Source organism: Cinclus cinclus, chromosome 25 (genome assembly GCF_963662255.1).
Source record: "Cinclus cinclus chromosome 25, bCinCin1.1, whole genome shotgun sequence".
Lineage (NCBI taxonomy): Eukaryota > Metazoa > Chordata > Aves > Passeriformes > Cinclidae > Cinclus > Cinclus cinclus.
In genome coordinates, this window is record NC_085070.1 from 71,432 (window position 1) to 88,072 (window position 16,641).

A 16,641-nucleotide genomic window follows, 5' to 3' on the forward strand; every position below is an offset into this window, starting at 1 on the left:
TGTTAGCCTGCATTGGGTCACAATTGTTCCTTGCTTCTCTTAGCCCCTGTGGTGTCACAATTCATCCCATGCCCTTTTAGGCCACTTGGTGTTACAATGAACCATTTGATTCTTGGCCTTCATGGTGTCACAATGGTTCCGTGCGTGTATAGGTCCCCATGCTGTCACAGTTCATCTGTGGTCCTTTTGCGCCCCCTGGTGTCAAAAGGGATTCTAAGATTATTAGCCTGCCTTGGGTCACAATGGTTCCTTGCTTCTCTTAGCCCCTGTGGTGTCACAATGCATCCCATGCCCTTTTCGGCCACTTGGTGTTACAATGAATCATTTGAGTCTTGGCCTCTATTGTGTCATAATATTTCCATGTTTTTATTGTGCCCCATGCTTTCACAATTCATCCCTGGCCCTATTGCAACCCCTGGTGTCACAATGGATCATTAGATTGTTAGCCTGCATTGGGTCACAATGGTTCCTTGCTTCTCTTAACCTCTGTGCTGTCACAATGCATTCCAAGCCCTTTTAGGCCACTTGGTCTTACAATGAACCATTTGATTCTTGGCCTTCATGGTGTCATAATGGTTCCTTGTTTCTATAGGTCCCCATGCTGTCAGAGTTCATCCGTGGTCCTTTTGCGCCCCCTGGTGTCAAAAGGGATTCTAAGATTGTTAGCCTGCCTTGGGTCACAATGGTTCCTTGCTTCTCTTAACCCCTGTGGTGTCACAATGCATCCCATGCCCTTTTAGGCCACTTCATGTCACAATGAATCATTTGATTCTTGGCCTCCATGGTGTCATAATGGTTCCTTGTTTCTATTGGGCCCCATGCTGTCACAATTCATCCCTGGCCCTTTTACGCCCCCTGGTGTCAAATGGGATCCAGGGATTATTAGCCTCCATTGGGTCACAATGGATTCTTGCTTCTCTTAACCCCTGTGGTGTCACAATGCATCCCATGCCCTTTTAGGCCACTTGATGTCACAATGAATCATTTGATTCTTGGCCTCCATGGTGACATAATAAATCCTTGTTTCTATTGGTCCCCGTGCTGTAACAATCCATCCTTGGCCATTTTAGGCCCCCTGGTGTCACAAGGGATCATTAGATTGTTAGCCTGCATTGGGTCACAATGGTTCCTTGCTTCTCTTAACCTCTGAGGTGTCACAATGCATCCCATATCCTTTTAGACCACTTGTTGTTACAATGAACCTTTTGAGTCTTGGCCTCTATTGTGTCATAATATTTCCATGTTTTTATTGGGCCCCAAGGTTTCGCAATACATCCCTGGGCCTTTTAACACCCCTGGTGTCAAATGGGATCCTGGGATTATTAGCCTCCATTGGGTCACAATGGATCTTTGCTTCTCTTACCCCCTGTGGTGTCACAATGCATCCCATGCCCTTTTAGGCCACTTCATGTCACAATGAATCATTTGATTCTTGGCCTCCATGGTGTCATAATGGTTCCTTGTTTCTATTGGGCCCCATGCTGTCACAATTCATCCCTGCCCCTTTTACGCCCCCTGGTGTCAAATGGGATCCTGGGATTATTAGCCTCCATTGGATCACAATGGATCCTTGCTTCTTTTAACCTCTGTGGTGTCGCAATGCATCCCATGCCCTTTTAGGCCACTTGATGTCACAATGAATCATTTGATTCTTGGCCTCCACGGTGGCATAATAGATCCTTGCTTCTATTGGTCCCCGTGCTGTAACAATCCATCCCTGGCCCATTTTATACCCCCTGGTGTCAAAAGGGATTCTTAGATTGTTAGCCTGCATTGGGTCACAATGGTTCCTTGCTTCTCTTAACCCCTGTGGTGTCACAATGCATCCCATGCACTTTTAGGCCACTTGATGTCACAATGAATCATTTGATTCTTGGCCTCCATGGTGTCATAATGGTTCCTTGTTTCTATTGGGCCCCATGCTGTCACAATTCATCCCTGGCCCTTTTACGCCCCCTGGTGTCAAATGGGATCCTGGGATTATTAGCCTCCATTGGGTCACAATGGATCATTGCTTCTCTTAACCCCTGTGGTGTCACAATGCATCCCATGCCCTTTTAGGCCACTTGATGTCACAATGAATCATTTGATTCTTGGCCTCCATGGCGTCATAATGGTTCCTTGTTTCTATTGGGCCCCATGCTGTCACAATTCATCCCTGGCACTTTTACGCCCCTTGGTGTCAATTGGGATCCTGGGATTATTAGCCTCCATTGGGTCACAATGGTTCCTTGCTTCTCTTAACCCCTGTGGTGTCACAATGCATCCCATGCCCTTTTAGGCCACTTGATGTCACAATGAATCATTTGATTCTTGGCCTCCACGGTGGCATAATAGATCCTTGCTTCTATTGGTCCCCGTGCTGTAACAATCCATCCCTGGCCCTTTTTATACCCCCTTGTGCCACAAGGGATCATTAGATTGTTAGCCTGCATTGGGTCACAATGGTTCCTTGCTTCTCTTAACCTCTCTGCTATCACAATGCATTCCAAGCCCTTTTAGGCCACTTGGTCTTACAATGAACCATTTGATTCTTGGCCTTCATGGTGTCATAATGGTTCCTTGCTTCTATAGGTCCCCATGCTGTCAGAGTTCATCCGTGGTCCTTTTGCGCCCCCTGGTGTCAAAAGGGATTCTTAGATTGTTAGCCTGCATTGGGTCACAATGGACCTTGCTTATCTTAACCCCTGTGGTGTCACAATGCATCCCATGCCCTTTTAATCCACCTGATGTCACAATGAATAATTTGATTCTTGGCCTCCATGGTGGCGTAATTGTACCAGATTTTAATTGGGCCCCATGCTTTCACAATTCATCCCGGGCCCTTTTAGGCCCATTGGTGTCACAAGGGATCATTAGATTGTTAGCCTGCATTGGGTCACAATGGTTCCTTGCTTCTCTTAACCTCAGTGGTGTCACAATGCATTCCAAGCCCTTTTAGGCCACTTGATGTCACCATGAATCATTTGATTCTTGGCCTCCATGGTGTCATAATGGTTCCTTGTTTCTATTGGGCCCCATGCTGTCACAATTCATCCCTGGCCCTTTTACGCCCCCTGGTGTCAAATGGGATCCTGGGATTATTAGCCTCCATTGGATCACAATGAATCCTTGCTTCTTTTAACCCCTGTGGTGTCGCAATTCATCCCATGCCCTTTTTGGCCATTTGATGTCACAATGAATCATTTGATTCTTGGCCTCCACGGTGGCATAATAGATCCTTGCTTCTATTGGTCCCCGTGCTGTAACAATCCATCCCTGGCCATTTTAGGCCCCCTGGTGTCACAAGGGATCATTAGATTGTTAGCCTGCATTGGGTCACAATTGTTCCTTGCTTCTCTTAGCCCCTGTGGTGTCACAATTCATCCCATGCCCTTTTAGGCCACTTGGTGTTACAATGAACCATTTGATTCTTGGCCTTCATGGTGTCACAATGGTTCCGTGCGTCTATAGGTCCCCATGCTGTCACAGTTCATCTGTGGTCCTTTTGCGCCCCCTGGTGTCAAAAGGGATTCTAAGATTATTAGCCTGCCTTGGGTCACAATGGTTCCTTGCTTCTCTTAGCCCCTGTGGTGTCACAATGCATCCCATGCCCTTTTCGGCCACTTGGTGTTACAATGAATCATTTGAGTCTTGGCCTCTATTGTGTCATAATATTTCCATGTTTTTATTGTGCCCCATGCTTTCACAATTCATCCCTGGCCCTATTGCAACCCCTGGTGTCACAATGGATCATTAGATTGTTAGCCTGCATTGGGTCACAATGGTTCCTTGCTTCTCTTAACCTCTGTGCTGTCACAATGCATTCCAAGCCCTTTTAGGCCACTTGGTCTTACAATGAACCATTTGATTCTTGGCCTTCATGGTGTCATAATGGTTCCTTGTTTCTATAGGTCCCCATGCTGTCAGAGTTCATCCGTGGTCCTTTTGCGCCCCCTGGTGTCAAAAGGGATTCTAAGATTGTTAGCCTGCCTTGGGTCACAATGGTTCCTTGCTTCTCTTAACCCCTGTGGTGTCACAATGCATCCCATGCCCTTTTAGGCCACTTGATGTCACAATGAATCATTTGATTCTTGGCCTCCATGGTGACATAATAAATCCTTGTTTCTATTGGTCCCCGTGCTGTAACAATCCATCCTTGGCCATTTTAGGCCCCCTGGTGTCACAAGGGATCATTAGATTGTTAGCCTGCATTGGGTCACAATGGTTCCTTTCTTCTCTTAACCTCTGTGGTGTCACAATGCATCCCATATCCTTTTAGACCACTTGTTGTTACAATGAACCTTTTGAGTCTTGGCCTCTATTGTGTCATAATATTTCCATGTTTTTATTGGGCCCCAAGGTTTCGCAATACATCCCTGGGCCTTTTAACACCCCTGGTGTCAAATGGGATCCTGGGATTATTAGCCTCCATTGGGTCACAATGGATCTTTGCTTCTGTTAACCCCTGTGGTGTCACAATGCATCCCATGCCCTTTTAGGCCACTTCATGTCACAATGAATCATTTGATTCTTGGCCTCCATGGTGTCATAATGGTTCCTTGTTTCTATTGGGCCCCATGCTGTCACAATTCATCCCTGCCCCTTTTAACCCCCCTGGTGTCAAATGGGATCCTGGGATTATTAGCCTCCATTGGATCACAATGGATCCTTGCTTCTTTTAACCCCTGTGGTGTCGCAATGCATCCCATGCCCTTTTAGGCCACTTGATGTCACAATGAATCATTTGATTCTTGGCCTCCACGGTGGCATAATAGATCCTTGCTTCTATTGGTCCCCGTGCTGTAACAATCCATCCCTGGCCCATTTTATACCCCCTGGTGTCAAAAGGGATTCTTAGATTTTTAGCCTGCATTGGGTCACAATGGTTCCTTGCTTCTCTTAACCCCTGTGGTGTCACAATGCATCCCATGCACTTTTAGGCCACTTGATGTCACAATGAATCATTTGATTCTTGGCCTCCATGGTGTCATAATGGTTCCTTGTTTCTATTGGGCCCCATGCTGTCACAATTCATCCCTGGCCCTTTTACGCCCCTTGGTGTCAAATGGGATCCTGGGATTATTAGCCTCCATTGGGTCACAATGGTTCCTTGCTTCTCTTAACCCCTGTGGTGTCACAATGCATCCCATGCCCTTTTAGGCCACTTGATGTCACAATGAATCATTTAATTCTTGGCCTCCATGGTGGCGTATATGTACCAGGTTTTAATTGGTCCCCGTGCTGTCACAATACATCCCTGCCCCTTTTAGGCCCATTGGTGTCAAAAGGGATCATTAGATTGTTAGCCTGCATTGGTTCACAATGGTTCCTTGCTTCTCTTAATCTCTGTGGTGTCACAATGCATCCCATGCCCTTTTAGGCCACTTGATGTCACAATGAATCATTTGAGTCTTGGCCTCTATTGTGTCATAATATTTCCATGTTTTTATTGTGCCCCATGCTGTCACAATTCATCCCTGGCCCTTTTACAACACCTTGTGTGACAAGCGATAATTAGATTGCTAGACTCCCTTGGGTCACAATGGTTCCTTGCTTCTCTTAACCTCTGTGGTGTCACAATTCATTCCAAGACCTTTTAGGCCACTTGATGTCACAATGAACCATTTGATTCTTGGCCTTCATGGTGTCATAATGGTTCCTTGCTTCTATAGGTCCCCATGCTGTCAGAGTTCATCCGTGGTCCTTTTGCGCCCCCTGGTGTCAAATGGGATTTTTAGATTGTTAGCCTGCATTGGGTCACAATGGTTCCTTGCTTCTCTTAACCCCTGTGGTGTCACAATGCATCCCATGCCCTTTTAGGCCACTTGATGTCACAATGAATCATTTGATTCTTGGCCTCCATGGCGTCATAATGGTTCCTTGTTTCTATTGGGCCCCATGCTGTCACAATTCATCCCTGGCACTTTTACGCCCCTTGGTGTCAATTGGGATCCTGGGATTATTAGCCTCCATTGGGTCACAATGGTTCCTTGCTTCTCTTAACCCCTGTGGTGTCACAATGCATCCCATGCCCTTTTAGGCCACTTGATGTCACAATGAATCATTTGATTCTTGGCCTCCACGGTGGCATAATAGATCCTTGCTTCTATTGGTCCCCGTGCTGTAACAATCCATCCCTGGCCCTTTTTATACCCCCTGGTGCCACAAGGGATCATTAGATTGTTAGCCTGCATTGGGTCACAATGGTTCCTTGCTTCTCTTAACCTCTCTACTATCTCAATGCATTCCAAGCCCTTTTAGGCCACTTGGTCTTACAATGAACCATTTGATTCTTGGCCTTCATGGTGTCATAATGGTTCCTTGCTTCTATAGGTCCCCATGCTGTCAGAGTTCATCCGTGGTCCTTTTGCGCCCCCTGGTGTCAAAAGGGATTCTTAGATTGTTAGCCTGCATTGGGTCACAATGGACCTTGCTTATCTTAACCCCTGTGGTGTCACAATGCATCCCATGCCCTTTTAATCCACCTGATGTCACAATGAATAATTTGATTCTTGGCCTCCATGGTGGCGTAATTGTACCAGATTTTAATTGGGCCCCATGCTTTCACAATTCATCCCGGGCCCTTTTAGGCCCATTGGTGTCACAAGGGATCATTAGATTGTTAGCCTGCATTGGGTCACAATGGTTCCTTGCTTTTCTTAACCCCTGTGCTGTCACAATGCATCCCATGCCCTTTTAGGCCACTTGATGTCACAATGAATCATTTGATTCTTGGCCTCCATGGTGTCATAATGGTTCCTTGTTTCTATTGGGCCCCATGCTGTCACAATTCATCCCTGGCCCTTTTACGCCCCCTGGTGTCAAATAGGATCCTGGGATTATTAGCCTCCATTGGGTCACAATGGATCCTTGCTTCTCTTAACCTCTGTGGTGTCACAATGCATCCCATGCCCTTTTAGGACACTTGATGTCACAATGAATCATTTGATTCTTGGCCTCCACGGTGGCATAATAGATCCTTACTTCTATTGGTCCCCGTGCTGTAACAATCCATCCCTGGCCCTTTTTATACCCCCTGGTGCCACAAGGGATCATTAGATTGTTAGCCTGCATTGGGTCACAATGGTTCCTTGCTTCTCTTAACCTCTGTGCTGTCACAATGCATTCCAAGCCCTTTTAGGCCACTTGATGTCACAATGAACCATTTGATGCTTGGCCTTCATGGTGTCATAATGGTTCCTTGCTTCTATAAGTCCCCATGCTGTCAGAGTCCATCCGTGGTCCTTTTGCACCCACTGGTGTCAAAAGGGAGCCTTAGATTGTTAGCCTGCATTGGGTCACAATGGTTCCTTGCTTCTCTTAACCCCTGTGGTGTCACAATGCATCCCATGCCCTTTTAGGCCACTTGATGTCACAATGAATAATTTGATTCTTGGCCTCCATGGTGGCGTAATTTTAACAGCTTTTAATTGGGCCCCATGCTTTCACAATATATCCCTGCCCCTTTTAGGCCCATTGGTGTCAAAAGGGATCATTAGATTGTTAGCCTGCATTGGGTCACAATGGATCCTTGCTTCTCTAAACCCCTGTGATGTCACAATGCATCCCATGCCCTTTTAGGCCACATGATGTCACAATGAATTATTTGATTCTTGGCCTCCATGGTGGCATAATAGATCCTTGCTTCTATTGTTCCCCGTGCTGTAACAATTCATCCCTGGCCCTTTTAGGCCCATTGGCGTCACAAGGGATCATTAGATTGTTAGCCTGCATTGGGTCACAATGGACCTTGCTTCTCTTAACCCCTGTGGTGTCACAATGCATCCCATGCCCTTTTAGGCCACTTGATGTCACAATGAATCATTTGATTCTTGGCCTCCATGGTGTCATAATGGTTCCTTGTTTCTATTGGGCCCCATGCTGTCACAATTCATCCCTGGCCCTTTTACGCCCCCTGGTGTCAAATGGGATCCTGGGATTATTAGCCTGCATTGGGTCACAATGGATTCCTTCCTTCTCTTAACCCCTGTGGTGTCACAATGCATCCCATGCCCTTTTAGGCCACTTGATGTCACAATGAATCATTTGATTCTTGGCCTCCACGGTGGCATAATAGATCCTTGCTTCTATTGGTCCCCGTGCTGTAACAATCCATCCCTGGCCCTTTTTATACCCCCTGGTGCCACAAGGGATCATTAGATTGTTAGCCTGCATTGGGTCACAAGTGATCCTTGCTTCTCTTAACCTCTGTGGTGTCACAATGCATTCCAAGCCCTTTTAGGCCACTTGGTGTCCCAATGAACCATTTGATTCTTGGCCTTCATGGTGTCATAATGGTTCCATGCTTCTATAGGTCCCCATGCTGTCACAATTCATCCCTGGCCCTTTTACGCCCCCTGGTGTCAAATGGGATCCTGGGATTATTAGCCTCCATTGGGTCACAATGTTTCCTTACTTCTCTTTACCCCTGTGGTGTCACAATGCATCCCATGCCCTTTTAGGCCACTTGATGTCACAATGAATCATTTGATTCTTGGCCTCCATGGTGTCATAATGGTTCCTTGTTTCTATTGGGCCCCATGGTGTCACAATTCATCCCTGGCCCTTTTACGCCCCCTGGTGTCAAATGGGATCCTGGGATTATTAGCCTCCATGGGGTCACAATGGATCCTTGCTTCTCTTAACCCCTGTGGTCTCACAATGCATCCCATGCCCTTTTAGTCCACTTGATGTCACAATGAATCATTTGATTCTTGGCCTCCACGGTGGCATAATAGATCCTTGCTTCTATTGGTCCCCGTGCTGTAACAATTCATCCCTGGCCCTTTTAGGCCCATTGGTGTCCCAAGGTACCCTTAGATTTTTAGCCTGCATTGGGTCACAATGGTTCCTTGCTTCTCTTATCCTCTGTGGTGTCACAATGCATGCCATGCCCTTTTAGGCCACTTCATGTCACAATGAATCATTTGAGTCTTGGCCTCTATTGTGTCATAATATTTCCATGTTTTTATTGTGCCCCATGCTTTCACAATTCATCCCTGGCCCTATTGCAACCCCTAGTGTCACAATGGATCATTAGATTGTTAGCCTGCATTGGGTCACAATGGATCCTTGCTTCTCTTAACCCCTGTGGTGTCACAATGCATCCCATGCCCTTTTAGGCCACTTGATGTCACAATGAATCATTTGATTCTTGGCCTCCATGGTGACATAATAGATCCTGGTTTCTATTGGTCCCCGTGCTGTAACAATCCATCCTTGGCCATTTTAGGCCCCCTGGTGTCACAAGGGATCATTAGATTGTTAGCCTGCATTGAGTCACAATGTTTCCTTGCTTCTCTTAGCCCCTGTGGTGTCACAATGCATCCCATTCCCTTTTCGGCCACTTGCTGTTACAATGAATCATTTGAGTCTTGGCCTCTATTGTGTCATAATATTTCCATGTTTTTATTGTGCCCCATGCTTTCACAATTCATTCCTGGCCCTATTGGAACCCCTGGTGTCACAATGGATCATTAGATTGTTAGCCTGCATTGGGTCACAATGGTTCCATGCTTCTCTTAACCTCTGTGCTGTCACAATGCATTCCAAGCACTTTTAGGCCACTTGGTCTTACAATGAACCATTTGATTCTTGACCTTCATGGTGTCATAATGGTTCCTTGCTTCTATAGGTCCCCATGCTGTCAGAGTTCATCAGTGGTCCTTTTGCGCCCCCTGGTGTCAAAAGGGATTCTTAGATTGTTCGCCTGCATTGGGTCACAATGGATCCTTGCTTCTCTTAACCCCTGTGCTGTCACAATGCATCCCATGCCCTTTTAGGCCACTTGATGTCACAATGAATCATTTGATTTTTGGCCTCCATGGTGGCATATTTGTACCAGGTTTTAATTGGGCCCCATGCTTTCACAATTCATCCCTGGCCCTTTTAGGCCAATTGGTGTCACAAGGGCCCATTAGATTGTTAGCCTGCATTGGGTCACAATGGTTCCTTGCTTCTCTTAGCCCCTGTGGTGTCACAATGCATCCCATGCCCTTTTAGGCCACTTCATGTCACAATGAATCATTTGATTCTTGGCCTGCATGGTGGCATAATAGATCCTTGCTTCTACTGGTCCCCGTGCTGTAACAATCCATCCCTGGCCATTTTAGGCCCCCTGGTGTCACAAGGGATCATTAGATTGTTAGCCTGCATTGGGTCACAATTGTTCCTAGCTTCTCTTAGCCCCTGTGGTGTCACAATTCATCTCATGCCCTTTTAGGCCACTTGGTGTTACAATGAACCATTTCATTCTTGGCCTTCATGGTGTCACAATGGTTCCGTGCGTCTATAGGTCCCCATGCTGTCACAGTTCATCTGTGGTCCTTTTGCGCCCCCTGGTGTCAAAAGGGATTCTAAGATTATTAGCCTGCCTTGGGTCACAATGGTTCCTTGATTCTCTTAGCCCCTGTGGTGTCACAATGCATCCCATGCCCTTTTCGGCCACTTGGTGTTACAATGAATCATTTGAGTCTTGGCCTCTATTGTGTCATAATATTTCCATGTTTTTATTGTGCCCCATGCTTTCACAATTCATCCCTGGCCCTATTGCAACCCCTGGTGTCACAATGGATCATTAGATTGTTAGCCTGCATTGGGTCACAATGGTTCCTTGCTTCTCTTAGCCCCTGTGGTGTCACAATGCATCCCATATCCTTTTAGGCCCCTTGTTGTTACAATGAATCATTTGAGTCTTGGCCTCTATTGTGTCATAATATTTCCATGTTTCTATTGGGCCCCATGCTGTCACAATTCATCCCTGGCCCTTTTACGCCCCCTGGTGTCAAATGGGATCCTGGGATTATTAGCCTCCATTGGGTCACAATGGATTCTTGCTTCTCTTAACCCCTGTGGTGTCACAATGCATCCCATGCACTTTTAGGCCACTTGATGTCACAATGAATCATTAGATTCTTGGCCTCCACGGTGTCATAATAGATCCTTGCTTCTATTGGTCCCCGTGCTGTAACAATCCATCCCTGGCCCTTTTTATACCCCCTGGTGCCACAAGGGATCATTAGATTGTTAGCCTGCATTGGGTCACAATGGTTCCTTGCTTCTCTTAACCTCTGTGGTGTCACCATGAATTCCAAGCCCTTTTAGGCCACTTGGTCTTACAATGAACCATTTGATTCTTGGCCTTCATGGTGTCATAATGGTTCCTTGCTTCTATAGGTCCCCATGCTGTCAGAGTTCATCCGTGGTCCTTTTGCGCCCCCTGGTGTCAAAAGGGATTCTTAGATTGTTCGCCTGCATTGGGTCACAATGGTTCCTTGCTTCTCTTAACCTCTGTGGTGTCACAATGCATCCCATGCCCTTTTAGGCCACTTGATGTCACAATGAATCATTTGATTTTTGGCCTCCATGGTGCCATAATTGTACCAGGTTTTACTTAGGCCCCATGCTTTCACAATTCATCCCTGGCCCTATTGCAACCCCTGGTGTCAAAATGGATGATTAGATTGTTAGCCTGCATTGGGGCACAATGGATCCTTGCTTCTCTTAACCCCTGTGGTGTCACAATGCATCCCATGCCATTTTAGGCCACTTGATGTCACAATGAATCATTTGATTCTTGGCCTCCATGGTGACATAATAGATCCTGATTTCTATTGGTCCCCGTGCTGTAACAATCCATCCTTGGCCATTTTACGCCCCCTGGTGTCAAATGGGATCCTGGGATTATTAGCCCCCATTGGGTCACAATGGATTCTTGCTTCTCTTAACCTCTGTGGTGTCACAATGCATCCCATGCCCTTTTAGGCCACTTGATGTCACAATGAATCATTTGATTCTTGGCCTTCATGGTCACATAATAAATCCTTGTTTCTATTGGTCCCCGTGCTGTAACAATCCATCCTTGGCCATTTTAGTCCCCCTGGTGTCACAAGGGATCATTAGATTGTTAGCCTGCATTGGGTCACAATGGTTCCTTGCTTCTCTTAGCCCCTGTGGTGTCACAATGCATCCCATATCCTTTTAGGCCACTTGTTGTTACAATGAATCATTTGAGTCTTGGCCTCTATTGTGTCATAATATTTCCATGTTTTTATTGGGCCCCATGGTGTCACAATTCATCCCTGGCCCTTTTACACCCCCTGGTGTCAAATAGGATCCTGGGATTATTAGCCTCCATTGGGTCACAATGGATCCTTGCTTGTCTTAACCCCTGTGCTGTCACAATTCATCCCATGCCCTTTTAGGCCACTTCATGTCACAATGAATCATTTGATTCTTGGCCTCCATGGTGACATAATAGATCCTTGCTTCTATTGGTCCCCGTGCTGTAACAATCCATCCCTGGCAATTTTAGGCCCCCTGGTGTCACAAGGGATCATTAGATTGTTAGCCTGCATTGGGTCACAATGTTTCCTTGCTTCTCTTAGCCCCTGTGGTGTCACAATGCATGCCATGCCCTTTTAGGCCACTTGGTGTTACAATGAACCATTTGATTCTTGGCCTTCATGGTGTCATAATGGTTCCGTGCGTCTATAGGTCCCCATGCTGTCACAGTTCATCCGTGGCCCTTTTGCGCCCCCTGGTGTCAAAAGGGATTCTAAGATTATTAGCCTGCCTTGGGTCACAATGGTTCCTTGCTTCTCTTAACCCCTGTGGTGTCACAATGCATCCCATGCCCTTTTAGGCCACATGATGTCACAATGAATTATTTTATTTTTGGCCTACATGGTGGCATAATTGTACCAGGTTTTAATTGGGCCCCAGGCTTTCACAATACATCCCTGGCCCTTTTAGGCCCATTGGTGTCACAAGGGATCATTAGATTGTTAGCCTGCATTGGGTCACAATGGTTCCTTGCTTCTCTTAACCTCTGTGGTGTCACAATGCATCCCATGACATTTTAGGCCACTTGATGTCACAATGAATCATTTGATTCTTGTCCTCCATGGTGTCATAATGGTTCCTTGTTTCTATTGGGCCCTATGCTGTCACAATTCATCCCTGGCCCTTTTACGCCCCTTGGTGTCAAATGGGATCCTGGGATTATTAGCCTCCATTGGGTCACAATGGATCCTTGCTTCCTTTAGCCCCTGTGGTGTCACAATGCATGCCATGGCCTTTTAGGCCACTTGGTGTTACAATGAACCATTTGATTCTTGGCCTTCATGGTGTCATAATGGTTCCGTGCGTCTATAGGTCCCCATGCTGTCACAGTTCATCCGTGGCCCTTTTGCGCCCCCTGGTGTCAAAAGGGATTCTAAGATTATTAGCCTGCCTTGGGTCACAATGGTTTCTTGCTTCTCTTAACCCCTGTTGTGTCACAATGCATCCCATGCCCTTTTAGGCCACATGATGTCACAATGAATTATTTGATTTTTGGCCTACATGGTGGCATAATTGTACCAGGTTTTAATTGGGCCCCATGCTTTCACAATACATCCCTGGCCCTTTTAGGCCCATTGGTGTCACAAGGGATCATTAGATTGTTAGCCTGCATTGGGTCACAATGGTTCCTTGCTTCTCTTAACCTCTGTGGTGTCACAATGCATCCCATGACATTTTAGGCCACTTGATGTCACAATGAATCATTTGATTCTTGGCCTCAATGGTGGCATAATAGATCCTTGCTTCCATTGGTCCCCGTGCTGTAACAATTCATCCCGTGCCCTTTTAGGCCCATTGGTGTCACAAGGGATCATTAGATTGTTAGCCTGCATTGGGTCACAATGGCTCCTTGATTCTCTTAACCTCTGTGATGTCACAATGCATCCCATGCCCTTTTAGGCCACTTCATGTCACAATGAATCATTTGATTCTTGGCCTCCATGGTGGCATAATGGTTCCTTGTTTCTATTGGGCCCCATGCTGTCACAATTCATCCCTGGCCCTTTTACGCCCCCTGGTGTCAAATGGGATCCTGGGATTATTAGCCTCCATTGGGTCACAATGGATCCTTGCTTCTCTTAACCCCTGTGCTGTCACAATGCATCCCATGCACTTTTAGGCCACTTGATGTCACAATGAATCATTAGATTCTTGGCCTCCACGGTGTCATAATAGATCCTTGCTTCTATTGGTCCCCGTGCTGTAACAATCCATCCCTGGCCCTTTTTATACCCCCTGGTGCCACAAGGGATCATTAGATTGTTAGCCTGCATTGGGTCACAATGGTTCCTTGCTTCTCTTAACCTCTGTGGTGTCACCATGAATTCCAAGCCCTTTTAGGCCACTTGGTCTTACAATGAACCATTTGATTCTTGGCCTTCATGGTGTCATAATGGTTCCTTGCTTCTATAGGTCCCCATGCTGTCAGAGTTCATCCGTGGTCCTTTTGCGCCCCCTGGTGTCAAAAGGGATTCTTAGATTGTTCGCCTGCATTGGGTCACAATGGTTCCTTGCTTCTCTTAACCTCTGTGGTGTCACAATGCATCCCATGCCCTTTTAGGCCACTTGATGTCACAATGAATCATTTGATTTTTGGCCTCCATGGTGCCATAATTGTACCAGGTTTTACTTAGGCCCCATGCTTTCACAATTCATCCCTGGCCCTATTGCAACCCCTGGTGTCAAAATGGATGATTAGATTGTTAGCCTGCATTGGGGCACAATGGATCCTTGCTTCTCTTAACCCCTGTGGTGTCACAATGCATCCCATGCCATTTTAGGCCACTTGATGTCACAATGAATCATTTGATTCTTGGCCTCCATGGTGACATAATAGATCCTGATTTCTATTGGTCCCCGTGCTGTAACAATCCATCCTTGGCCATTTTACGCCCCCTGGTGTCAAATGGGATCCTGGGATTATTAGCCCCCATTGGGTCACAATGGATTCTTGCTTCTCTTAACCTCTGTGGTGTCACAATGCATCCCATGCCCTTTTAGGCCACTTGATGTCACAATGAATCATTTGATTCTTGGCCTCCATGGTCACATAATAAATCCTTGTTTCTATTGGTCCCCGTGCTGTAACAATCCATCCTTGGCCATTTTAGTCCCCCTGGTGTCACAAGGGATCATTAGATTGTTAGCCTGCATCGGGTCACAATGGTTCCTTGCTTCTCTTAGCCCCTGTGGTGTCACAATGCATCCCATATCCTTTTAGGCCACTTGTTGTTACAATGAATCATTTGAGTCTTGGCCTCTATTGTGTCATAATATTTCCATGTTTTTATTGGGCCCCATGGTGTCACAATTCATCTCTGGCCCTTTTACCCCCCCTGGTGTCAAATACGATCCTGGGATTATTAGCCTCCATTGGGTCACAATGGATCCTTGCTTGTCTTAACCCCTGTGCTGTCACAATTCATCCCATGCCCTTTTAGGCCACTTCATGTCACAATGAAACATTTGATTCTTGGCCTCCATGGTGACATAATAGATCCTTGCTTCTATTGGTCCCCGTGCTGTAACAATCCATCCCTGGCCATTTTAGGCCCCCTGCTGTCACAAGGGATCATTAGATTGTTAGCCTGCATTGGGTCACAATTGTTCCTTGCGTCTCTTAGCCCCTGTGGTGTCACAATGCATCCAATGCCCTTTTAGGCCACTTGATGTCACAATGAATCATTTGATTCTTGGCCTCCATGGTGTCATAATGGTTCCTTGTTTCTATTGGGCCCCATGCTGTCACAATTCATCCCTGGCCCTTTTACGCCCCCTGGTGTCAAATGGGATCCTGGGATTATAAGCCTCCATTGGGTCACAATGGATCATTGCTTCTCTTAACCCCTGTGGTGTCACAATGCATCCCATGCCCTTTTAGGCCACTTGATGTCACAATGAATCATTTGATTCTTGGCCTACATGTTGGCATAATTGTACCAGGTTTTAATTGGGCCCCATGCTTTCAGAATTCATCCCTGGCCCTTTTAGGCCCATTGGTGTCACACGGGACCATTTGATTGTTAGCCTCCATTGGGTCACAATGGTTCCTTGCTTCTCTTAACCTCTGTGGTGTCACAATGCAACCCATGCCATTTTAGGCCACATGATGTCACAATGAATCATTTGATTCTTGGCCTCCATGGTGTCATAATGGTTCATTGTTTCGATTGGGCCCCATGCTGTCACAATTCATCCCTGCCCCTTTTACGCACCCCTGGTGTCAAATGGGATCCTGGGATTATTAGCCTCCGTTGGGTCACAATGGATCCTTGCTTCGCTTAACCCCTGTGCAGTCACAATGCATCCCATGCCCTTTTAGGCCACTTGATGTCACAATGAATTATTTGATTCTTGGCCTCCATGGTGGCATAATAGATCCTTGCTCCTATTGGTCCCCGTGCTGTAACAATTCATCCCTGGCACTTTTAGGCCCATTGGTGGCCCAAGGGATCATTAGATTGTTAGCCTGCATTGGGTCACAATGGTTCCTTGCTTCTCTTAACCTCTGTGGTGTCACAATGCATCCCATGCCCTTTTAGGCCACTTCATGTCACAATGAATCATTTGATTCTTGGCCTCCATGGTGGCATAATGGTTCCTTGTTTCTATTGGGCCCCATGCTGTCACAATTCATCCCTGGCCCTTTTACGCCCCCTGGTGTCAAATGGGATCCTGGGATTATTAGCCTCCATGGGGTCACAATGGATCCTTGCTTCTCTTAACCCCTGTGCTGTCACAATGCATCCCATGCCCTTTTAGTCCACTTGATGTCACAATGAATCATTTGATTCTTGGCCTCCACGGTGGCATAAT